The sequence below is a fragment of the Mustela lutreola genome, chromosome 8 (assembly GCF_030435805.1).
Source record: "Mustela lutreola isolate mMusLut2 chromosome 8, mMusLut2.pri, whole genome shotgun sequence".
Classification (NCBI taxonomy): domain Eukaryota; kingdom Metazoa; phylum Chordata; class Mammalia; order Carnivora; family Mustelidae; genus Mustela; species Mustela lutreola.
The window spans coordinates 77,619,545-77,646,175 of record NC_081297.1 but is presented as its reverse complement, the minus strand read 5'-3'; the positions used below and the strand labels follow the sequence as shown (position 1 = coordinate 77,646,175).

The following is a 26,631-nucleotide window of genomic DNA, read 5'->3' as shown; positions in this document are numbered from 1 at the left end:
GTCCCTCTCCTATCCTTCCCCATTCCATTAGATTATTCCTCCCACTAATGTCTAGTGTATATTTTTTGGGGGGCTTTCACACATATGCGTGTGTGCACACACACACAACACAAGCACATTTAAAGAGATGGGGGGAATCACTGTTACCTAAAATGGCCTCACTGTATACTCACTTTTCTATACCCTCTTTCACTCAATAATGTCTTACAGAATTCTTCAGGGTACCAAGTATTAGTGCTCCCTTAATGGCTATATAATATTTCACAGCATGGAGGATTTATTTAGTTATTCTATTTATGAACATTCCACTGTTTCTAGGACATGTTAACATATGTTGTCAAATTATTTTCTAGAAAGTCAGTGACACTTCATAATTCTATCAGCAGTACTAGAGTATTGTATTCCTCCATATCCATCAAGCAACAGGTTCATTTTATTTTTCCATTTATTTTTCCATTTATTTCCATTGTCTTCATTTCCCAGTCCCACCTCCCCACTCCAGGAATCCATTCTAATGTCTAGTGTGTACCCTTTTGTTGTATGTGTCTTTTTAACATGCTTGTTGTATGTATTTCTAATTTATACATCTGACATTTGTCATAGATTTGTTTAGTTTTCACTCACCAGTGTTTTTAAGATCTACATACTCTTTTTTAAAAAGATTTTATGTATTTATTTGAGAGAGAGAGAAAGCACAAGCAGAGGGGAGAGGGTGAAGCAGGCTCCCCAAAGAGCAGGGAGCCCAACATGGGGCTTGATCCCAGGACCCTGGGATCATGACCTAAGCTGAAGGCAGATGCCCACCTAGGGCAGATGCCCTAGGTGGCAGAGCCACCTAGGTGCCCCTAGATCTTCATACTCTTAAATATTGGAAGATCCCATGTGTGAAAAGTGGTATCTTTTATTACTTTAATTTTCATTCCTCTAATTACTAGTAAATTTGACATCTTTTTATGAACTTGTTGGTTCTTTAGATATGCTTTTCTTTAAACTGTCTATTCATATCCTTTGCCCATTTTGCTATTTTTTTACTTAAACTTGAACAGGTTGTTTTTGTGGCTAAATATATGACTGAATTTGTATTTGTTCCATAAGTATTCAGAGAATATATGTTCTCAGAGAGATGTAATGTTCTAGTATATCATGTATGTCTAGAAATATCTCTCCATATAAGTATATGTATATGCACACAAATATGTGAATATATATGATTGTTTGATAGTATTAACTATCTTCAGTTATTTTTTTACTGAATTAGCAGAATTCTTTTTTTTTAAAGATTTTATTAATTTACTTTAGGGAGAGAAAAAGAGAACATGAGCAGAGGGAAGGAGCAGAGGGGGAGGAAGAGGGAGAGAATCTCCATCAGACTCTGCACTGAACATAGAGCCTGACAGAGGGCTCAGTCTCACGACCCTGAGATCATGACCTGAGCTGAAACCAGGAGTCAGAAACTTAACTGACTGACCCACCCAGGTACCCCTAAATTTGTAGAAATCTTAATTTACAATACTTATATTTTGAAATTAAGTTTTACTTTCATTTACTTGAGTTTTTGCTTTTTGTACATTATTGTTTTATAATGAGAATTTCAAAAATACATAAAAATAGGATGATATAAAATCTCTGCACCATAAGTCTAGAATTTTAAAATTTATTATTTATCATATTGTGTCAGATACGTTTCTTAAGACATAAAACATTTCACACTTGATTTTAGCCAAATGGCTGAAAAGTTATGACATAAAACATTTCAGATAAAAATAAAGCTTCCTTTGCACAACTATATACGTTTCCTCTTTATCTCCTTTTGCAGACGCAACCACTAGCATGAAGTTTTTAAAAACAGCTTGTATCCATGATTTTATTTTTACTACTACAGTATATATGCATAAATGCGACTACTGTTTTCTGTATTTGCAAAATGTAGTGTATTAAGTTTCCTACCATGGCTGAAATTGTCAACTGTCCTCGTAAGTGACAATTTTCCTTTTCATAAGACTTGGGTACTAGTTGCAAATTCATGATCATTATAATTTCTTGGGCAATATTCCTTTTATCATTAAGTAATATCTCTATCCATATTATTTTTCACATCAGATTGTATTCAGTCCAGTTTTAAAGTTATTCTATATTTCTTTGGCTTCTTTTTCTAACTTTTTAAAAAGGTTTTATTTATTCATTTGAGAGAGAGAGCATGAGAAGGCAGAGGGAGAGCAAGAAGCAGACACCCCACTGAGCAGGGAGCCTCATGCTGCACTCAATCCCAAAACCCTGGGATCATGACCTGACCTGAAGGCAGATGCTTAAACAACTGAATCACCCAGGTGCCCCTCTTTTGCTGACATGTTTATAAGACTTGCAGCACCTGGGTGGCTCAGTGGTTTAAGCCCTGCCTTCAGCTCAGGTCATGACCCCAGGGTCCTGGTATCAAGCCCTGCATTGGGCTCTCTGCTCAGTGGGGAGCCTGCTTCCCCCTCTCTCTCTGCCTGCCTCTCTCCCTACTTGTGATCTCTGTCTGTCAAATAAAAAATTAAAATAATTATAATAAAAAATATAAGACTCATCTGCATTAAAGATAGCTATAATTTGTTCATTTTAATTTTCCATTTGTCCATGTCCATTTTCAATGCAGCCTACTATTCCATTGTTTGAACAATACAATTTATCTTTTTCTATTTTTGATGAACAGTTAGATGGTTTATAATTTACTATTATGAATAATAGTTATATGAGTACTCTTGGACAGGTCTTTTGTTGCATGTGTGCCTGTTTTTTGATCAAGTATATATCCAGGCATAGAACTACTTGCTGATAAGGTATGTATATATTTAGCTAAATGCCAAATAGTTTTCTGAAGTGACTGTACTGATTCCTGGAAACCGTATCCCTGCCAACACTTGGCATTGTCAGTCCTTTTAATTTTAGCCAATTTATGAATATATGGTAGCAATGTAATGTGACTTTAAGTTTCAGTATCTTATTATTAATTAAATTGAGCATGTTTTCATTTCCTTATTGTTCCTTTGGATAACCTCTTGAGGAGTATCTGTTCAAGTATCCTGCTTAGTTTTCTTTTGGGTCTGTGTTTTACTTACGATATGCAGGAGTTCCTCTTACATTCTGGATATGAGCTTTCTGTTGGTTATATATGTTACAAATATATTCTCCCATTCTGTGGATTACCTTTTCATTCTCTTAATCATGTCTTATTGTTGAAGAGGAGTATAATCTAATGCAGTCCAATATATTAATATTTCCTTTATGGCAAGTTTCTTTTGGGTTCTCTTTATGAACTCCTTCACTGCCCAAAGTTCATAAAGATATTCTGCAATGCTTTCATCTAGAAAAAAAATCTAGTGGGGTGCCTGGGTGGCTCAGTCATTGGATGTCTGCCTTCGGCTCAGGTCAAGATCTTAAGGTCCTAAGATCGAGCCCTGCATCAATCTCCCTGCTCAGTGGAAAACCTGCTTCTCTTTCACCTACTCCCCCTGCTTGTGTTCCCTCTCTCACTGTGTCTCTGTCAAATAAATAAAATCTTCAAAAAAAAAAAATTCACTGAATATATTGTTTTACCATTCACTTAAAAAGCATTTTTTTTTTCTTTTTAGCAGTCAAAAATACTATATCTAGCTAGGCTATCATTGAAAATAGAAGGAGAGATAAAAAGCTTCCAGGACAAACAAAAACTGAAAGAATTTGCAAACACCAAACCAGCTCTACAGGAAATATTGAAAGGGGTCCTCTAAGCAAAGAGAGAGCCTAAAAGTAGCAGATCAGAAAGGAACAGAAAGGATCAGAAAATAGAAGGAGAGATAAAAAGCTTCCAGGACAAACAAAAACTGAAAGAATTTGCAAACACCAAACCAGCTCTACAGGAAATATTGAAAGGGGTCCTCTAAGCAAAGAGAGAGCCTAAAAGTAGCAGATCAGAAAGATATACAGTAACAGTCACCTTACAGGCAATACAAAGGCACTAAATTCATACCTCTCAATAGTTACCCTGAATGTTAATGGGCTAAATGCCCCAATCAAAAGACACAGGGTATCAGAATGGATAAAAAAAAAACAAAGCCCATCAATATGCTGCCTACAAGAAACTTATTTTAGACCTGAAGCCACCTCCAGATTTAAAGTGAGCAGGTGGAAAACAATTTACCATGTTAATGGACATCCGAAGAAAGCTGGGGTAGCAATCCTTGTATCAGATCAATTAGATTTTAAGCCAAAGACTATAATAAGAGATGAGGAAGGACACTATATCATCCTCAAATGGTCTGTCCAACAAGAAGATCTAACAATTTTAAATATCCATGTCCCTAACGTGGGAGCAGCTAACTATATAAACCAATTAAAAACAAAATCAAAGAAACACATCAACAATAATACAACAATAGTAGGGGACTTTAACACTCCCCTCACTGAAATGGACAGATCATCCAAGCAAAAGATCAACAAGGAAATAAAGGCCTTAAATGACACACTGGACAGAAGGACATCACAGATACATTCAGAACATTCCATCCCAAAGCAACAGAATACACATTCCTCTCTAGTGCACATGGATCATTCTCCAGAACAGATCACATCCTGGGTCATAAATCAGGCCTCAACCAGTATCAAAAGATTGGGATCCATTCCCTGCATATTTTCAGACCACAATGGCTCTGAAGCTAGAACTCAATCACAAGAGGAAATTTGGAAAGAACAGAAATACATGGAGACTAAAGAGCATCCTTCTAAAGAATGAATGGGTCAACCATTGAAAAAATTCATGGAAACAAATGATAATGAAAACACAACAGTTCAATAATCTGTGGGACACAGCAAAGGCAGTCCTGAAAGGAAAATATATAGCAGTACAAGCATTTCTCAAGAAACAAGAAAGATCTCAAATGCACAATCTAACCCTACACCTACAGGAGATGGAGAAAGAACAACCAAGAAAGCCTAAACCCAGCAGAAGAAGAGAAATAATAAAGATCAGAGCAGAAATAAATGAAGTAAAAACCAAAAACCAAAAAAAAAAAAAAAAAAAAAAAGAAACAATAGAACAAATCACCAAAATTATGAGGTGGTTCATTGAAAGAATTAATAAGATTGATAAACCCCTGGCCAGACTTATCAAAAAGAAAAGAGAAAAGACCCAAATAAATAAAATCATGAATGAAAGAGGAGAGATCACAACCAACAGCAAATACAAAAAAATTATAAGAACATACTATGAGCAACTCTACGCCAACAAATTTGACAATCGGGAAGAAATGGATGCATTCCTAGAGACATATAAACTACCACAACTGAACCAGGAAGAAATAGAAAACCTGAACAGACCCATAACCAGTAAGGAGATTGAAGCAGTCATCAAAAATCAAATGTCCATAACCCCATCCCCTTCTCCCAACCCCCCTCTCCCCAGCAACCCTCAGTTTGTTTTGTGAGATTAAGAGTCACTTATGGTTTGTCTCTCTCCCAATTCCATCTTGTTTCATTGATTCTTCTTCTACCCACTTAAGCCCCCATGTTGCATCACCACTTCCTCATATCAGGGAGATCATATGATAGTTGTCTTTCTCTGCTTGACTTCTTTCACTAAGCATGATACGCTCTAGTTCCATCCATGTTGTCGCAAATGGCAAGATTTCATTTCTTTGGATGGCTGCATAGTATTCCATTGTGTATATATACCACATCTTCTTGATCCATTCATCTGTTGATGGACATCTAGGTTCTTTCCATAGTTTGGCTATTGTGGACATTGCTGCCCTTCGGATCACTACGTTTGTATTGCAATTGCAGTAGTGCAATTGCTGGGTCATAGGGTAGTTCTATTTTCAACTTTTGATGGAACCTCCATGCTGTTTTCCAGAGTGGTTGCACCAGCTTGCATTCCCAACAACAGTGTAGGAGGGTTCCCCTTCTCCGCATCTGTCATTTCCTGACTTGTTAATTTGAGCCATTCTGACTGGTGTGAGGTAATATCTCATTGTGTTTTTGATTTGTATTTCCCTGATGCCGAGTGATGTGGAGCACTTTTTCATGTGTCTGTTGGCCATCTGGATGTCTTCTTTGCAGAAATGTCTGCTCATGTCCTCTGCCCATTTCTTGATTGGATTATTTGTTCTTTGGGTATTGAGTTCGCTAAGTTCTTTATAGATTTTGGATACTAGTCCTTTATCTGATATGTCGTTTGCAAATATCTTCTCCCATTCTGTCAGTTGTCTTTTGGTTTTGTTAACTGTTTCCTTTGCTGTGCAGAAGCTTTTGATCTTGATGAAACCCCAATAGTTCATTTTTGCCCTTGCTTCCCTTGACTTTGGCGATGTTCCTAGAAGATGTTGCTGCGGCTGAGGTCGAAGAGGTTGCTGCCTGTGTTCTCCTCAAGGATTTTGATGCAGTCCTTTCTCACATTGAGGTCCTTCATCAATTTTGAGTCTATTTGTGTGTGTGGTGTAAGGAAATGGTCCAATTTCATTTTTCTGCATGTGGCTGTCCAATTTTCCCAGCACCATTTATTGAAGAGGCTGTCTTTTTTCCATTGGACATTCTTTCCTGCTTTGTCGAAGATTAGTTGACCATAGAGTTGAGGGTCTATTTCTGGGCTCTCTATTCTGTTCCATTGATCTATGTATCTGTTTTTGGGCCAGTACCATGCTGTCTTGATGATGACAGCTTTGTAATAGAGCTTGAAGTCTGGAATTGTGATGCCAACAACTTTGGCTTTCTTTTTCAATATTTCTTTGGCTATTTGAGGTCTTTTCTGGTTCCATATAAATTTTAGAATTATTTGTTCAAAAAGATTTTATTTTTAAGTAATCTGTACACCCAGTGTGGGGCTTGAAATCAAAACCTGAAGATCAAGAGTCACATGCTCTACTGACTGACTGAGCCAGCCAGGTTTCCCCCATATTTTGTTTAATGATCAATCATTAGTGATGGACATTTTGGCTGTTTCCACTTTTTGGCTATTGTGAATACTGCTGCTATGAACATATATGTATGAATATTTATTTAAATATCTAGTTTCAGTTCTTTTGGGTATATACCTGTGAGTGGAGTTGCTGGGTAATATTAATATTCTACATTTAGCTTTTTTTTTTTAAGAGATTTTATTTATTTACTGGCCAGAGAGAGAGAATACAAGCAGGGGGAGAAGCAGGCAGAGGGAGAGGGAGAAGCATTCTACCTGCTGAGCAGGAAGCCTGATGTGGGGCTTGATCCCAGGACCCTGAGATCATGACCTGAGTGGAAGGCAGATGCTTAACCAACTGAGTCACCCAGGCACCCCTCTTTGTTTAACTTTTTGAGGAATTGTCAAGCAGTTTTCCCCTTTACTTAATATATGGCTTCCTTTAATTCTTTGAATATGTTTATAACAGTTTCTTGGAAGTCTTGCTAAGTCCAACATCTGAGTCCTCTCTAAGGAAGTTTCTGTTGCCTATTTTTCTCTGCATATGGGTCCAACTTTCTGTTTCATTGTCTTGAAATTTTTTGTTGAAAACAGGACAGTTTAAATAATATAATGTAGTAACTTTGGCTATTGATCCCACACATTTGTGATTGTGTTTTTAGTGACATGGCTGGACTATTTTAGTGAAGTCTATTTCCCTCACTGTATGCAAGCTCTGATTTGCTTCTTAGTGGGCACAGCTTGGATATAAGCATTGTTACCCTAGTATGTCAGTGATTTGGGTAGGGTTCTCTCTGACTATCATTCCCTGATTATTCTGTTAAATCTGTATTGCTATCACACCCAGCTGTAAACCTTCATGCATTACAGATTAATTGCTCTAATGTTTTCAATAATGTGTGGGGGTACAAGTTGCTCCACAATGTCATCCAAATCATTTTAGACTCCTTTGTAGGATTCATTTCTGAGATCAGTGTTTAAGATTTGTTCCAACCCAGGGCAGGCTCTTGTTAGATGTCCCTTTCCCTGGTTCTCTCTGGTAAATTTCTTAGCCTATGGTTTAGTTTGCATCTCATATGAAGCTATCAGACTCTTTGTTAATACTTATTTAGATTTGAACTTCCTCCATCCTCTGTTTCAAATAAAATCATTTTCTTGACAGCTTCAGAATTCTTTGTTTTGCAGCCTATCTTTCTTCCTGGGGAAAAAATCTCTAAGCTACAATTTCAGAGCTGGTAACAAGGATGATGATATCAATCTCTCTTAGTGAAACCTGTACTTTAGGAGCAGAGTGCTGGGCAGTAGCCTCTGCTCTTCTCAGCTTGCCTCTTCTAGGATGGAACCTCCAGCCACGAATGAGCTGGGATAAGGGAGATCATCCTCTAAGTATTCTCAGCATGCCATATTGAAATAGAACTTCTCCTCCATAAGTGTGGGCTAGGTGGAGGTAGAAATTCCCCAACCGTCAACCATACTCACCCATCATTTAGCCTGTGAACAAGTATCTAGGGAAGAGTGTGATAAGAAATACTGGCATCCTGTTTTTTTCCAGGAAAATACTGAAGACCTTGACAAGGAGCTGGGGGGAGAGGTAGTTCTATCACCTTAGCTATTCCCACCTACAGTGGAGGTATAGTTCACACGTCATAGACTGCTGTTGTTCTGAGTTTCAAAAGATTATCTTGAATGAATGTTTTTTCATTTGCAGTATGCCCTTAGGAGGACTTCCAGAGACTTGAGGCAGTTGATTTTCTTTTATAATTTTCAACTTTTATGCTTATTCTGCTGGAGAGCAGCTCTATGGACCTCCTCATACTTTCTTTTGGCTAAGTCTTCCAAATATCATCAATCCTCTCATCCATTTAATACCTGTATCCCATTAGGAAGAAATTATCATGACTCCTTTTCTTTCAAATATGTACTTAGGCTCTTTTCAAATAAGTTGGTCATTTTAAGTTTGCCTAATTTTCAGTACAAGGTCCTTCTATCCCAACTGATTCTACAATAATTCTTTGAAAGAAATGGTGAGAGAGAGAGAGACAGACAGACAGACAGACACAAATACATAGTAATGTATTTTTAAAAATCCATTAAATTGCTAAATTGTTTTAGCAATTGTGAGATAGTTTCCCAACTTCTGGCTGGTGGTAAGTTAGGCCTCTCATAGTTCCATAGGTATGCTAAAAGGTAAGGTCCCAGCTGCTCTTTATTTTGGCCATTTCTCAAGTGGGTTGTGTTTGTAGTAAACAGTTCTGAGAGATGAGGTATTGTCTCCCTTGAAGACAAAGGGCAAGTTTGCTTATTGGTTGTTATAAAACTGTGTATTCCTTGAGCTCAGGTTTTTTTCCTACAATCTACCCACTGCTCAGGCATCCATCTTAGCCCTCTGTGTCATCCACATGCGATTTAGGGAAAAGGACAAATGAGATAAACTTTTCATGTGGCTTGCTGTGCTGTAACAAAGTCTTTTGTCTCTAGCCCAGAAATCTTGTGTCTTCTGCCACTACCAAACAGTATGAACCGTAACAGTCTCATCAAGTAAAATCAAATCCTACATCTAACAATTTTGTGGTGAGAATGGGATGCTAATGGAAACATAACTTTATAGAAGAGGGAAGAGAAAAGTTTTGTGAGCCAGGTCTGGGGATATGAGACTCCTTGGGATCTAGTAGCAAATGCTCTCCCCATTTACACCACTTTGTGCTCTACCCAAAATGATACTTTAAAAAAATGGTACTTCTTTACCTTTACTCAATGTGATGGGGGAAACAAAGGTAGAAGAAAAGTTATTAAATTTCCTTACTGCCTACAGTCCATTGACAAGTCCATGAAACAGGAAGAGTGACATTCCTCTAAGGACTCAACTGCCTCGATGTTGAGACTTCGCTAAAGGCAAAAGGCAATCCTTGCCCAATCTGCTCCCCCTTCCCTGGATCCTGTAAGTCTACTTTAACATACAAGAATTCTTTTGGAAACTTCCTTTATCTCTACCCCCCCCCCCCAAGATATATGTTGGCAATCATCCCCCAAGCATATGGCCCACTGATATACATCTGGGGGGTTCATGACTAAGGTTTTATTAGACAGTAATAAATGAGTTTTTCCTAACAATAGCTAGCCCCCTCAAGGTCCTGGAAACCTTGCTTCCAAAATTCCTTAGAGACTTACGCTATCTCTAACTCTTTCCCAACTTGAAAATATATAATGAGCCACTCCTCATAACCCCAGTGCAGCTCTTTCTGTCCACAGGCCCTGGCCCTGTGCTTTAATAAAACCACCTTTTTGTACCAAAGACATCTCAAGAATTCTTTTGTGGCTGTTGGCTTTAAAGCCCAACATCTTTCTTACATTACTTACTGCTTACTGTACAATGGTAGAGTCCCCAGATTCAGTGTTTCTTGCCTGTAATGCATCTCACAGATTGATTAGACATTCATTTGGGACCTCTGTGTTACTCTTTTGGAATGCAGCCCACTGCTTGTGTTGACATGAGCCCCTTGTGTTGCTGCTGTGTGTCTTGGAGGTGAAGGGGGAGTGACATAAACACGCTAATGCTCATACTACTTGTTGTGCAATGAGTAATAAAGTCCATTTGCCTTTGACCCAGAGCCTCTGTTTTACCAGCATCCATGAAACAAGACCAGACTAAAAAAATGTATTAGCTTATAAGAAGGGTAAAATCAGACGCTATACTGACATTCATTCCCCTTATATTTTCCTTTATGCAGATTTCAGCTACATTTTAAATGTTTTCCTTTTCCCCCCAATGCCATCCTTGTTTCTGCTCTCTCTTCCCAGTCTTTTTCATTTGGCCCCTTTAAGGGTCATCTTCTCTGAGCTCAGCTGTCTAGCCTGTGCCATGTATTCTCCACAGTAAATGCTTTCCTCTTTCTGTTCTAGTTCCCTCTAGCTGTAACACCAGGGAGCTGGGACAGAAACAAATTCAGTATTTTGAAAAATAATGCTATGAGAACTATTAAATGGCTCATGAAGATTATCCAAAAGTGTGTTGATCAAACAAAGAAAGTTTATTAAATTTATCACAGCAAGGACTTTAACAGGGTTTTGGTAGTATCTCGATAGGGGCAAGTTATGTAAGAGCACATGCAGGATTCTCCCTCCAGGATGGGGAGTAGGTTGATATTGGGCAAAATCTGTGATTTAACAGGGTATGACTGATGGATACAGGGTCTCAAAGCAGGCCTTGGTGAACAATCTATCCTGATACACATAATGTATGTTTTAACAATCAAGATATTTGTTTTAGTAATCAAACATTTGTTTAGATAAACAGATTGCAAATATTTCCTGGAGCAAGTTATATTGACATAAGTGACCTCAGTTTTCAGTGCCAAGGGTTGACACAGGTGGTCTAAGTTCTCAAGACAAAGATGAAAACTGGCCAGCTAAAATTTAACAAAATCTTCAAAGGCTGTTAAAAAAGGGGGGGGGGGGTGCTGGAGTTGGAGTGGGAGGATGGGTGAAGTAGACATCTCACCCAATATGAATCGCTCCAAATTTTATAGTTAAAAAAAAAACCCATCACTTGGGTTTACATGGTGAATTAATGTAACAAAGAAATGATTTTTGGCAAAATGGCCTACTTCTAATATGAATGTTGCATAAAATTTGGTCTTTTCTTCTCCCCATATTCTCTCTTTTAAACTTAACAATGGCTTCATCTATCATCTATTAGGAATTTACTCCTAATCTTAAACTCAATCCTTGATCTGCCCATTTGATATTTCTAATGCATGTTTTGATTTATTTTTCTCATAAGACACTTGCTTGTCCATAATTATCTAATGTTAATCACCATTCTCCTGGTCAACAAAGCTGAAAACTTTAATTTTTGCTTTTTTCCTTTCCTTGATCTTTCTCTTTAAAACTATTCACCACATCCCAGATCCAAAAGATTCTCTAAGGCAGTGCTATTCCAAGTGTTAGTCAGTGAGGAGATTAGGAACTCATGCAAGGATGTAAACCAAGCAGTTTCCTGCACGGAGAAGTCTCGTCCTCTGGACTAAACAGGGCACTCAGTAAAAGAATTGATTGTTACTCTGGATCAAGCTCAGAAATAGCTTGCTGACCAACTACTATCCTGAACACATCTTTTCCCAAAAGGATTAGGAAGTGTGATTCTCAAGGCAAATATGGACCCTACAGGGGACAACACCCAACATGACAATGGTCATGTGGTCATCTTCTTGCTTTATTTTATTTATTTTTAAAAAAGATTTTATTTATTTGCAGAGAGAGAGAGAGCAAGCACAAGCAGGGAGAGTGGCAGGCAGAGGAAGAGGGAAAAGCAAGCTCCCCACTGAGCAGAGAGTCCAATGTGGGGCTCTATCTCAGGACCCTAGAATCATGACCTCAGCCAAAGGCAAATTATTAACTGACTGAGCCACCCAGGCACCCCAATCCTTTTACTTTACTTCCAAGTTCTAGATAATTTTTCTTAACATGTTATTGTTTCCTCTTTTTTTTTTTTTTTCAGTAAGCATTATGTTTTATTTATTTATTTTATGTTAGTTGTTTATTTGTCAAGTTGTTTATTTGGCCACAGCCAAACTTACAGAAAGATGCAACCCCCAGGGGTATAGTGAATGCTCCAACAATACGAAATCACAGATTACTTGGCCAGAAAGCCTAACAACTGAGGTTTTCTCAAAGCACTGGAAGTCACGGTAGTTATTCTCCTCAACACCAACCTCAAACCTAATGTCCTTCCTAACTCACTAAGCACTATGTTTTATTTTTTTAAGACTTTATATATTTATTTGAGAGAGGGGGAGCATGTATTCATGTATATGAGCAGGGAGAGGAGCAGAGACAGAGAATCTCAAGTAGACTCCACACCATCAAATGTGGGGCTGGTCTCTAGACCTGATGGGGAGGTGAAGAGGGGGGGTTGTGTGTGTGTGTGTGTGTGTGTGTGTGTGTGTGTTGAGGGGGCAGACACAGAGCAGGATGGGGGGCTAAATCCCACAGCCTGTGAGATTATGACCTGAGCCCAAACCAAGAGTCTGAGGCTTAACCAACTGAGTCACCCAGGCACTCCAGCATGATGTCTTAAATTTCCATCCATATACCTCTACTCTTCACTTCCCTAACAGCTGCATAATACTCGATGGCACCTTGCCCAGTGATGGACTTTCCAATTTTCTGTCACCACAATGAAATTCTGCAATGAACATCTTCACATGTGTCTCCCTGTTTGGGCTCTTTTTACCTTTTTCCAAGATTCTGTAGTAGATTCCTAAGAGTCTCTTTATTCTCAACTTCTCTCTAATTCAAATCTCTCTCTACTCCCAGAACCATTCCAAAACCTTTTATAGCTCCTACTATACAGGAATTAAACACTGTTATATCATTCTGGTTCCCAAAGCTCTACTCCAAATAATTTGGCTTTATGTCATACTACTCTGCCATTCATGTTATATTCTCCAGCCAAATTGGAATGCTACTTTCTGGTGAAATACTGATTTCTGGTCTTCTCCCATATTTCTAACTTTCCAGCTTGTCAAGCCTTTGCCCTTATTATTCCACTCCTTCTTGGATGCATTTCCTCCAATTTCTAACTATAAGATGCTTCCAATCTTCAAATACAACCCCCTTTACAAAGCCTTCTCCTAGTCTTGTATATTCTTTTCCTCATCAGAAATTTCAAAACACTTTGTTAATCCCTCTTTTGTGCTATCATTACCTATACTATTGCTATTTATACATTTGACTTATGCCAGTCCCATAAGACTGTAACTTCTTTCTGCTAGTTATTTCCCACAATCATCAGCATAGTGTTTCATATGCCAAATGTGCACTTTAAATACATGCTTACCCCAATATTGAGCAACTCCTGAAAATAACGAACTGTGGCTATGAAGAGATAAAAGACTTGATTCTGGTCACAGAAGTTCAGAGGATCATTTGTATGGATGTATCAGGGAAGCGTCAGAATAAAGACAGGAATTCAGCTAGACTTTGGTCTGTCTTCCTAACTTGCACTCTTAACTACTTCAACTATTTTTCACTGAGAAAGAAAATCCTATTTTGATTAGGCATAAAATTTAAGCCAAGAATGAAAGCAAGATACTTTACTCAGGACTCTACCCAAGCCCAAGTTACACATAGGAGAAACAACAGATTTCTCTTATAAAAAGTGACTGTGGGGGCACCTGGGTAGCTTAGATGGTTAAGCATTTGCCTTCTGCTCAGGTCATGATCCTGGAGTCCTGGGATGGAGCTCACATCAGGCTCCCTGCTCAGGGCAGTCTGCTTCTCCTATGTCCTCTGCCTTCCCACCCCCATCCCCGCTTATACTCTCTTGAGCATGCTCTCTCCACCTCAAATAAATAAAGTAAAATCTTAAAAAAACAAAAACAAACATGACCATGGACTGAGGGCCAGAAACTTATGAGATATAATGTAAAGGTTACATCTCAGTGATTTCAAAAGCACTCAGCAGGTTAAGATAATTGTTCTCCTCAGCCTTAATTTTTACATAGCAATATTTTAAATGTAATATTAATGAACTGAAAGGTCTTGGAGAGAAGCAATTGCCATTATTACTGCAAATTCCAGCAAAATATCCCATGTGAAATAATAAAAATAGCTAACACTTGGTGGTGCTTATTACTTTCTAGGGTTAAAATGAAATAACATGGATACACTTGAAAATCCCTCAAGCAGACAAAACCAGTTAAGTCATATAAGTGAAACTTAATCTAGCTTATATCATGAATATGAGAAACTTAACCTAGGTTATTTCTTGTAAATGTCTCTGATAATGATAAATAACACTTAAATCACCTTTAACCAATCCCCTGCCATCTATAAACTCCCATTTAAAAAAAATAATTCCAGTATACTTAACATACAGTGTTATATTCGTTTTCAGTGTATAATGTAGTGATTCAACAATTCTATACACTACTCAGTGCTCATAAGTGCACTCTTTAATCCCCTTCACTTATTTCACCCATCTCTCCACACTCAACCTGCTGCCCCTCAACATACCATAAGTTCGTTTTCTATATTTTCGAATTTTTTGCTTGCTTTGTTTCTCTCTTTGCTCTTTGCTTATTTGCTTTGTTTCTTAAATTCCACATAAGAGTGAAATTGGGGGACAGGGGTCAAGATGGTAGAGGAATAGAAGGCTGAGATGATATCAGGTAACAAGAGATCAATTAAATAGTTTATCATACCATTCCAAACACCTACAAATCCAACAGGAGGTTGAAGAGAAGAAGAGCAGCAATTCTAGAAATGGGAAATTTACTACTTTCTGAAAGGTAGGACCTGTGGAGAAATGAATCCAAAGTGAGGGGAAGATAGACCGTGGGGGGATGGGCCAGCTCCTGGCAAGTGGCAGAACAACAGAGCACAAAATCAGAACTTTTACAAGTCTGCTCCACTGAGGGACATCGCTCTAGAGGCTAAGCCAGGGTGAAGCCCACACAGGAACAGAGTGGTCTCAGGTCCCATGGGGTCACAGAAAAATCGGGGGTGTCTGAGTGTCACAGAGCTCACAGGTATTAGAGCGGGGAAGCCAGCTACAGAGACAGAGCCAAGGAGTGAGCTTTCAACTCAGTGTTACCTTAAACCGTGATCACAGTAGGGCCACTGCTCTGTGAGCAGGGACCCCACAAGATGCGAGGCGACCACCCTGGAAGAGCACAGGGATCTCCTGGGTTTGGAGACTCAAGGAGGGGCTGTGTGCCAGAGACAGAGACGCTTGGTCACAGGCTGGGTAAGCTCAGAGGGTGGCTAGAGGCCAGGGAGATGGTAGTGATTGAGCGTATTCCTCTGAGAGCGCACTGAGCTCTAGCCTCTTCTGGGTCGGAGACTGGGAGGCCGCCATTCTAATTCCTGTCCTCCAGAACTCTACAGAAAGTGCTCAGGGAATAAAAGTTTCCAAAATCAAAACCCGAGTGGATTACTTAGCCCAGCCCTTGGTAAGGGTGGTGCAATTCTGCCTCTGGCAAAGACACCTGAGAAACACTACAACAGGCCCCTCCCCCAGAAGATCAGCAATCCAGCCAAGACCAAGTTCACTTACCAAGGAGAACAGCGGAATTCCAGAGGAGGAGAAAGCAAAGCATGGAATTCATGGTTTTCTCCACATGATTCTTTAGTCTGGCAAAGTTAATTTTTTTAATTTTATTTTTTTCTTATGCTAATTTTTTAAACTTTTATTCTTTTCTCTTTTACTGTTTTTTAACTAGTTTATCTTAAAAATATCTTTCATAAAAAAATCTTTTTGAACCTTCATTATTAAAATCATATTTTATCCTTCATTGTATCTAAAATTTGTTTTTTGTATACACATAGGGTTTTTTCTTCCAAAAAAAAATTTGGGATAGAACTTCTTCTAATAGAGCAAAATATACCCTAAATCTAGCACAGGGCTTTGTTCTACTCTCCAGCCTGAGCAAATTCTCCCCACTTTCTTTTTCTTTGTTCTCCCAACCAATTTATCTTATCAACTCCTTTTTCAAAAGTTTTTTAAAAAAATTTTCATCTTTTGAGTCATATTCCATCCCTTCACCATGTTTACCTTTATTTTGTGTGTAGTATATATAAAGTTTTTCATTCTTTAAAATTTTGATAGGTAGTTCCTTCTTAGACACCAAAATACTCCCAAATTTAAATGGGTTACTCTGTTCTATTCACCAGTCTAATATATATACTTTCTTTTCAATATTTTATATTTTTTTCTTTTAAATGTTTTTTTTCTGAACTTCTTTTTACCCCCTTACTTCCCCCCAGGATTTGGGATCTCTTCTGATTTAGTTAAAGCACATTTTCCTGGGGTCTTTGACACACTTTTAGTATTTTATTCTCTCCTTCATATATTCTTATCTGGATAAAATGACAAGACAGAAAAATAAACCATTAAAAAAAAAAAAGGCAGTACCAAAGACTAGGGACCTAACTCATGCGGACATTGGTAAGATGACTGATCTAGAGTTCAGAAAGATGATTCTCAAGGTGCTAGCTGGGCTCAAAAAATGCATGGAAGATATTAGAGAAACTCTGTCTGGAGAAATAAAAGCCCTTTCTGGAGAAATAAACGAACTAAAATCTAACCAAGCTGAAATCAAAAAAGCTATTAATGAGGTACAATAAAAAATGGAGACTCTTACTGCTAGGATAAATGAGGCAGAAGACAGAATTAGTAATATAGAAGACCAAATGACAGAGAATAAAGAAGCTGAGCAAAAGAGAGACAAACAACTACTAGACCACGAGGTGAGAATTCAAGAGATAACTGATACCATAAGACAAAACAACAGAATAATTGGGACTCCAGAAGAAGAAGAAAGAGAGAGGGGAGCAGAAGGTATATTGGAGAGAATTATTATAGAGAATTTCCCTAATATGGCCAAGCAAACAAACATCAAAATCCAGGAGGCACAGACAACCCCCCTCAAAATCAATAAGAATAGGTCCATAACCCATCATCTAATAGTAAAACTTACAAGTCTTAGTGACAAAGAGAAAATCCTAAAAGCAGCCTGGGAAAAGAAGTCTGTAACATACAATGGTAAAAATATTAGACTGGTAGCACACTTATCCACAGAGACCTGGCAGGCCAGAAAGAACGGGCATGATATATTCAGAGCACTAAATGAGAAAAACATGCAGCCAAAAATACTATATCCAGCTAGGCTATCATTAAAAATAGAAGGAGAGATTAAAAGCTTCCAGGACAAACAAAAACTAAAAGAATTTGTAAACACCAAATGAGCTTTATAAGAAATATTGAAAGGAATCCTCTAAGCAAAGAAAGAGCCTGAAATTAGTAGACCAGAAAGGAAGAGAGACAATATACAGTAATACACACCTTAAAGGCAATACAATGGCACTAAATTCACATCTCTCAATACTTAACCTGATTGTAAATGGGCTAAATGCCCCAATCAAAAGACACAGGGTATCAGAATGGATAAAAAACAAAACCCATCAATATTCTGTCTAGTAGAAACTCATTTCAGACAAAAAGACATCTCCATATTTAAAGTGAGCAGGTGGAAAACAATTTACCATGCTAATGGACACCCAAAGAAAGCTTGGATTGCAATCTTTATATCAGACAAATTAGATTTTAAGCCAAAGGCTATAATAAGAGATAAGGAGGACATTATATCATACTCAGAGGGTCTGTCCAACAAGAAGATGTAACAATTTTAAATATCTATGTCCCTAACATGGGAACAGCCAACTATATAAACCAATTAATAACAAAATCAAAGAAACACATCAACAATAATACAATAATAGTAGGGGACTTTAACACTCCCCTCACTGAAATGGACAGATCATCCAAGCAAAAGATCAACAAGGAAATAAAGGCCTTAAATGAAACACTGAACCAGATGGACATCACAGATATACTCAGAACATTCCATCACAAAGCAGCAGAATACACATTCTTCTCAAGTGCACATGGAACATTCTCCAGAATAGATCATATCCTGGGTCACAAAGCAGGTCTCAACCAGTACCAAAAGATTGGGATCATTCCCTGCATATTATCAGACCATAACGCTCTGAACCTAGAACTCAATCACAAGAGGATATTTGGAAAGAACCCAAATACATGGAGACTAAAGAGCATCCTTCTAAAGAATGAATGGGGTCAACCAGGAAATTAAGGAAGAATTGAAAAAATTCATGGATGCAAATGATAATAAAAACACAACTGTTGAAAATCTGTGGGACACAGCAAAGGTAGTCCTGAGAGAAAAATATATAGCAATACAAGCCTTTCTCAAGAAACAAGAAAGGTCTCAAATACACAACCTAACCCTACACCTAAAGGAGCTGCAGAAAGAACAACCAAGAAAGCCTAAACCCAGCAGAAGAGATATAATAAAGATCAAAGCAGAAATCAATGAAACAGAAACAAAAAACAAACAAACAAACAAACAAATCACCGAAACTAGGAGGTGGTTCATTGAAAAGAATTAATAAGATTGATAAACCCATGGCCAGACTTATCAAAAAGAAAAGATAAAGGACCCAAATAAATAAAATCATGAATGAAAGAGGAGAGATCACAACCAACATCAAGGAAATACAAACAATTATAAGAACATATTATGAGCAACTCTATGCCAGCAAATTTGACAATCTGGAAGAAATGGATGCATTCCTAGAGACATATAAACTACCACAACTGAATCAGGAAGAAATAGAAAACCTGAACAGACCCATAACCAGTAAGATTGAAGCAGTCATCAAAAATCTCCCAACAAACAAGGGCCCAGGGCCAGACAGCTTGCCAGTGGAATTTTACCAAACATATAAAGAAGAGCTAATTCCTGTTCTCTGGAAACAGAGAAAATGAAAATTCCATTTTGGAATTTCCAAACTTCCAAATGGAAGTTCCAAAAAATAGAAATGGAAGGAAAACTTCCAAACTCATTTTATGAGGCCAGCATTACCTTGATCCCAGAACCAGACAAAGACTGCATCTAAAAGGAGAATTATAGACCAATATCCCTGATGAACATAGATACAAAAATTCTCACCAAAATACTAACCAGTAGTATCCAACAGTAGTACCTTAAGAGGATTATTCACCACAACAAGGTGGGATTTATTCCAGGGCTGCAAGGTTGGTTCAACATCCACAAATCAATCAATGTGATATAATACATCAATAAAAGAAAGAACAACTATATGGTACTCTAAACAGATGCTGAAAAAGCATTAAACAAAGGACAGCATCCCTTTCCTGATCAAAACTCTTCAAAGTGTAGGGATAAGAGGGCACATACCTCAATATCATCAAAGCTATCTATGAAAAACCCACCGCAAATATCATTCTCAATGGAGAAAAACTGAGAGCTTTTCCGCTAAGGTCAGGAACACTGCAGGGATGTCCATTATCACCACTGCTATTCAACATACTACTAGAAGTCCTAGCCTCAGCAGTCAGACAACAAAAAGAAACTAAAGGCAACCATATCGGCAAAGAAGAAGTCAAACTATCACTCTTCATAGATGATATACTTTAGGTGGAAAACCCAAAAGACTCCACTCCAAATCTGCTAGAACTTGTACAGGAATTCAGCAAAGTGTCACAATATAAAATCAATGAACGGAAATCAGTTGCATTTCTTTACACCAACAACAAGACAGAAGAAAGAGAAATTAAGGAGTCCATCCCATTTACAATTGCACCCAAAACTATAAGATACCTAGGAATAAACCTAACCAAAGAGGCAAAGAATCTATACTCAGAAAACTCTAAAGTACTCATGAAAGAAATTGAGGAAGACACAAATAAAAGGAAAAAGGTTCCATGCCATGGATAGGAAGAACAAATATTGTGAAAATGTCTATGCTACCTAAAGCAGTCTACACATTTAATGCAATCCCTATCAAAATCCCACCCATTTTTTCAGAGAAATGGAACAAATAATCCTAAAATTTATATGGAACCTGAAAAGACCTCGAATAGCCAAAGGACTATTGAAAAAGAAAGCCAAGGGCGCCTGGATGGCTCAGTGGGTTAAGCCACTGCCTTCGGCCCAGGTCATGATCCCAGGGTCATGGGATCGAGTCCCACATCGGGCTCTCTGCTCAGCAGGGGGCCTGCTTCCCTTCCTCTCTCTCTGCCTGCCTCTCTGCCTACTTGTGATCTCTCTCTGTCAAATAAATAAATAAAAAATATTTAAAAAAGAAAAAGAAAGCCAAGGTTGGTGCCATCACAATTCCATCCTTCAAACTCTATTACAAAGCTGTCATCATCAAGAAAGTATGGTACTGGCCCAAAAACAGACACATAGATCAATGGAACAGAATAGAGAGCCCAGAAATAGACCCTCAACTCTATGGTCAACTAACCTTTGACAAAGCAGGAAAGATTACCCAATAGAAAAAAGACAGCCTCTTCAATGGGAAATGGTGTTGGGAAAATTGGACAGCCACTTGCAGAAAAATGAAACTAGACCATTTCCTTATACCACACACAAAAATAGACTCAAAACGGTTCAAGGACCTCAATGTGAGAAAGGAATCCATCAAAATCCTTGAGGAGAACACAGGCAACAACCTTTTCAACCTCAGCTGCAGCAACATCTTCCTAGGAACATCGCCAAAGGCAAGGGAAGCAAGGGCAAAAATGAACTATTGGGAATTCATCAAGATCAAAAGGTTCTGTACAGCAAAGGAAATGGTTAACAAAACCAAAAGACTGTTGCTGCCCCTTGGAACAATTTGTTACTTAAACTGTAACCCCTGGAGGATTTTACCAGTTGCCAAGCACATTTAGATATGGCCTTAAGAAATACATATACTGACAACAGGTCTTTGGGGAGAAGGACAATGTACGACCATGAAGCTGGGCTGCTGGGGATGCCTGGCTCACTCAGGGTGGAACGCCGCCCCTTCACAGAAGCTGGGCAGCTGGGGATACCTGGCTCACTCAGGGCAGAAGGCCACCCCTTAACCGAAGCCGGGCAGCCGGGAACGCCTGGACCACCCAGGGCAGAACGCCTCCTGCTTCAGGGAAGCCGAGCACCCGGGAACGCCCGGTCAGCTCAGGGTGGAACGAAAACCGCCTGCTTCCCTTTTTCGTTGTCACTCCTTTCTCTTCTCAGAAGTGCTCGTTGTTAGTTAGATGAGTCCTTTTAATGTGCTTAGTTAACTATAAATCTTACCCTCCTCCTTGCTTGCCTGCAAGACGTGACTAACGTCTTCAATCCTTCTGTTGGCTATTGTTTTCTATCTAATAAAAGTGAGACAGTGGAGTTGGCAGCAGTCCTTTTCGACTGTTGTCCCCTGCTCCCAGTCTTTTGCAGCTGACTTGTTTGTGCCTAATTCTTCTCTCGTCACCGACTGGAAGTGGCAAAAGACAACTGGCAAAATGGAAGAAGATATTTGCAAATGACATATCAGATAAAGGTCTATTACCCAAAATCTATAAAGAACTTATCAAACTCAACACCCAAAGAATAATTAATCCAATCAAGAAATGGGCAGAGGACACAGAACAGACATTTCTACAAAGAAGACATCCAGATGGCCAACAAACACATGAAAAAGTGCTCCACATCACTCAGTATAAGGGAAATACAAATCAAAACTACAATGAGATACCACTGCACACCAGTCAGAACGGCTAAAATTAACAAATCAGAAAATGACAGATGCTGGTGAGGATGCAGAGAAAGGGGAACCCTCCTACACTGTTGGTGGTTATGCAAGCTGGTGCAACCACTCTGGAGAACAGCACAGAGGTTCCTCATAAAGTTGAAAATAGAGCTACCCTATGACCCAGCAATTGCACTACTGGGTATTTGCCCTAAAGTTACAAATGTGGTGATCTGAAGGAGCAAGTGCACCTGAATGTTTATAGCAGCAATGTCCACAATAGCCAAACTATGGAAAGAACCTAGATGTCCATCAACAGATGAATGGATAAAGAAGAGGTGGTATATATATATATATATATATATATGTATATATATATATATATATATACACACACACACAAACAATGGAATACTATGCAGCCATCACACATAAATGAAATCTTGCCATTTACACCAACTTGGATGGAACTAGAGGGTATTATGCCTAGCGAAATAGGTTGATCAGAGAAAGATAATTATCATATGATATCCCTGATATGAGGAAGCTGAGAGGCAATATAGGGGGTTTGGGGGGGTAGGAAAAGAATAAATGAAATAAGATGGGACTGGGGGGGAGACAAACCATAAGAGACTCAATCTCACAAAACAAACTGAAGGTTGCCGCGGGGAGGGGTGTCGGGAGAGGGTGGTAGGGTTATTGACATTGGGGAAGGTATGTGCTATGGTGAGTGCTGTGAAGCATGTAAATCTGGTGATTTACAGACCTGTACCCCTTATAACCCCATATAATCCATTATATGTTAATTAAAAAAAAGAAAGGGTGAAATCATATGATATTTTTCTTTTTCTTATTTTACTTAGCATTATATTCTCTAGCTCCATCCATGCTGTTTCATATGACAATATTTCATTCTTTTTTATGGCTGAATAATATTTCAATGTGTGCATGCATGCATGTGTGCATAAGCATGTATTGCATGTGTTTCATGTCTTCATTCATTCATCTATCAATGGACCCTTGGGTGGTTTCCATAATTTGGCTATTGAAAATAATGCTGCAATCAACAGAGGGGTACACAAACCTGTACCCCTGAAACAAATAATACATTACATTATATGTTAATTTTAAGAAAGGAAAAAAAAAAACATGGGGTATATATATCTTTTTGAATTAGTGTTTTTGTATTCCTTGGGTAAATACCCAGTAGTGAAATTATTGGATCATACAGTAATCCTATTTTTAACTTTCTGAGGAATCTTCATACTGTGTAAATTCCTCTTGTAAATAACCAGTCATTGTAAAGATTAAACAACTTCCTCATTCTCACCTTGTAAGCCATCCTGTAATTACATCCCTCTGAGATTCTAACCACTTCTAGTTTGAAGTCTCCCAGTTTGCTGACAATGTATTTCTCGCTCAGTAAAATATTCCTATCAAGTAAAACTCTGAATTTTATTTTAATAGTTTCTGATGTCAGAAGTGGGATCCAAAGATGATCCCAACTCAGTCCCAAGGCCAGTGAGTAACCAGGATCCAACAGCCATGAAGCCCATTGCACACTGCTTTCTTACCAAACATGGAATTCCAGGGTAAGTCTTTCTCAGATTCAAACTCAATTCCCTTTGCATTGACCTTTCTGGTTTTACTGAGTAATCTTTACTGAAGCTTTTCAGTAAGTCACGCTATTCTGTTCAAAAGAGGGTGAAATATGTGATCCCCTCTGTTTTGGAACAGCCACTGAAAAACAGTACCCCCGATAATTAAGAATTCCTAAGGAATCAAAGGCAAAGATGGGTTCCAACTAGTCCAAAACTCAGATCTTACACCTTTTTGAAAAAAATGAGTGAACTTTACAAAGAATAAGTGGAACTGTATTGACTATTATGGGAAAATCCTTAACTTACATTAAATAGCCCACCTTAGGAAAACCTTTTAAACAAGAGGATGAAAAATTTCTTAAAGACAATAAATGCATTCATTTGTTGGTATGCCAAAGTGTCTATAAGACAAATTGACTCCAGGGGCACCTGGGTGGCTCAGTGGAAGCCTCTGCCTTCGGCTCAGGTCATGATCCCAGGGTCCTGGGATCGAGCCCCACATCAGGCTCTCTGCTCGGCAGGGGGCCTGCTTCCCCCTCTCTGTCTGCCTGTTTCTCTGCCTACTGTCTGTCAAATAAATAAATAAAATCTTAAAAAAAAAAAAAAAAAAGACAAATTGACTCCAAAAATAGCTCTCTAGAGAATTCTTGCAGCACACAAATAAAAAACTTGTGGTAAAAAGCTTAAATCATCTGAGTAGATAAATTTCAATTATTCTATCTGCCAGAAACACAATCTGGGTCCAGCTGTTCTTTTGAGTTTTGTATTACTATACTTGACACACAGTTAAAATTTTGAAATGAAAGCTATAAAATCTATTTACAACTGCCTATGTATTAATGTATATGTGTCTATGAATGTATATCATGTATATGTGATTTTGAAAAAGAGCTCTATTTAATTTGCTTGAAGAAAAATAAGTACTTATATAAGTTAAGCATTCTCAAAACTCTCAGAAATATAGAAACTAACCCAAATGATTTTCGAGTTCATAAGATCTGGGATAATCTTCAATGAATAAAAGCTTTCCAAATAGTTTAAATGTGTTGATTTAATTAAAACAGGCATGTCTTCAGAGTAGTCAACATTAAATATAATGCAAAAATACAATCTTTCCTACCTGGGTTTACTAGTCAAATAAGCTGATGCTAATCTCCATTACAAAATGTGTAAGCAAGAAAAACTTAAGATATTAGGTATTAATAGTTAATCCAAGCATAATTATTAAAAACAAATTAAGTAGACAAATTAGATGATGGATATTCATCTAATGTAGATGAGTGAAATGAAATGAAACGTAGGTCATTTCCAAATAAGATAATGTATTGAAACATTAATTGCCAAACTTATGTTTAAGTTTATTTACTTTTGGCAACTTAATTTTTATAAAGAAACAAAAAAATACATGGATCTTTGTAGACATGTCTTTTGCCACATTTAAAAAATGTACTGTGAAAGTGCATGTCTTTAAAAAATATAATTTCTTGTAATGAAGTGTTCATAAATTTGCTAATCTACTACAAGGTGTTGATGTATGGCAGATGTTTACCATTGCCTGCTTCCTAGTTTTTGTTGGAAAATAAAGGTTACTAACACTTAAAATTCATAATCCCTAAGTAAATAGAAGCCTACTAAAACAAGAGCAAAAGAAAACTATGTATACAAAGTATGAGAGGAGAATGGGATGTGTATTTTATATGAAGAGAATGCAAAGAATATAGGATGGGTTCTTATTAAGGAAAAAAAGAGTAATTGTGTCCTAAATTAAAATGGCTATCCCAGCATGAGAAAGAAAAAAGGAATAAAACAAAAATCTAAATGGATGCAGAAAGTTACAGAAGGCTTGCGAAGAAATTTCATGCTACATGGTCAAAGTTAGCTAAAATTAAATGTATTTATTTATAAAGTTTTCCAAAACTGAGTTGAATAATACACTAACAAAAAACAACAGTTTACTTTTCTCTCTGTTAAAAGGACAGAGTTTCTTGGATTGTTAGTCTGTTTTTAGTAAGAGATTTTGAAAGGTTTTCTTTACCTTTAGTGTATTTTGTCTAGGAAACAAAGATTCTATGTCTCATGAAAATAATTTCCTGTGTTTCACTTAGTCTTTATCAGGTTTTTGATTGCTTAGGAAAACAATCTTTTCAACATTAAAAAGAGCTAAGGCTTTTTTTTTTTTTTTTAAACAAATATGTACTTTCTATATTTGCTTCTGAAATCTTTTTGTTGCTTTGGTTGAATAGATAACTAAGTGTTTTTTCACAATGACCTTTGATCCTATTTAATCAAGTGGTGTTTTGTTTTGTTTTCAGAGGAAAAAAGAGAGGAGAAGGGAGAGAGGGAGAGAGAGAAGGAAGTCACCTATAACACTCCCGAAATAAGACATCCTCATGTTTATCCTAAGTAATCATGATTCAAAAGTGTAAGGCACTAAACAATATTAAAAAACTTATTTTCCACCAGGTCTAAGAAGCTTTCTGTGATGGATTCCAAATGAAGACATGAGAACTTAGTTAGTTTATTGGAAAAGACAACAACAAAAGACTGCTTTTAAATTACCAAAGAGAGGAGCGCCTGGGTGGCTCAGTGTGTTAAAGCCTCTGCCTTCTGCTCAGGTCATGATCTCAGGGTCCTGGGATAGAGCCCAGCATCAGGCTCTGCTCAGCAGGGAGACTGCTTCCCCATCTCTCTCTCTCTCTTTCTCTCTCTGCTTGCCTCTCTGCCTACTTGTGATCTCTGTCTGTCATAAATAAATAAAATCTTTTTAAAAAATTATAAATTTCCAAAGAGAAATCGTCTCTTCTGCAAAATCCCTACAATCACAGCAAAAATCTATAAACTCTCTAGCCAGAGTTATATTAGACAACTACACAGCCTTAGACACCCTAACTAGTTAACAAAGAGATGCATATGCTCTAACTGGTTTAAAAAAAAAATTCCATGTTAATAAATTAGGAACTATGACTCCCAATTTAAAAGATCCTAAAGATCAAATGTCGGTCTTTCATCAAATAG

General features: G+C 37.8%; 1 protein-coding gene across 3 annotated transcripts in view; it reads right to left on the bottom strand.

The window, feature by feature from the left end:
- AMN1 (antagonist of mitotic exit network 1 homolog) overlaps positions 1–26,631 on the bottom strand; it is a 104,920-nt gene that overhangs the window by 35,020 nt on the left and 43,269 nt on the right. The gene's annotated exons all lie outside the window — the stretch shown is intronic.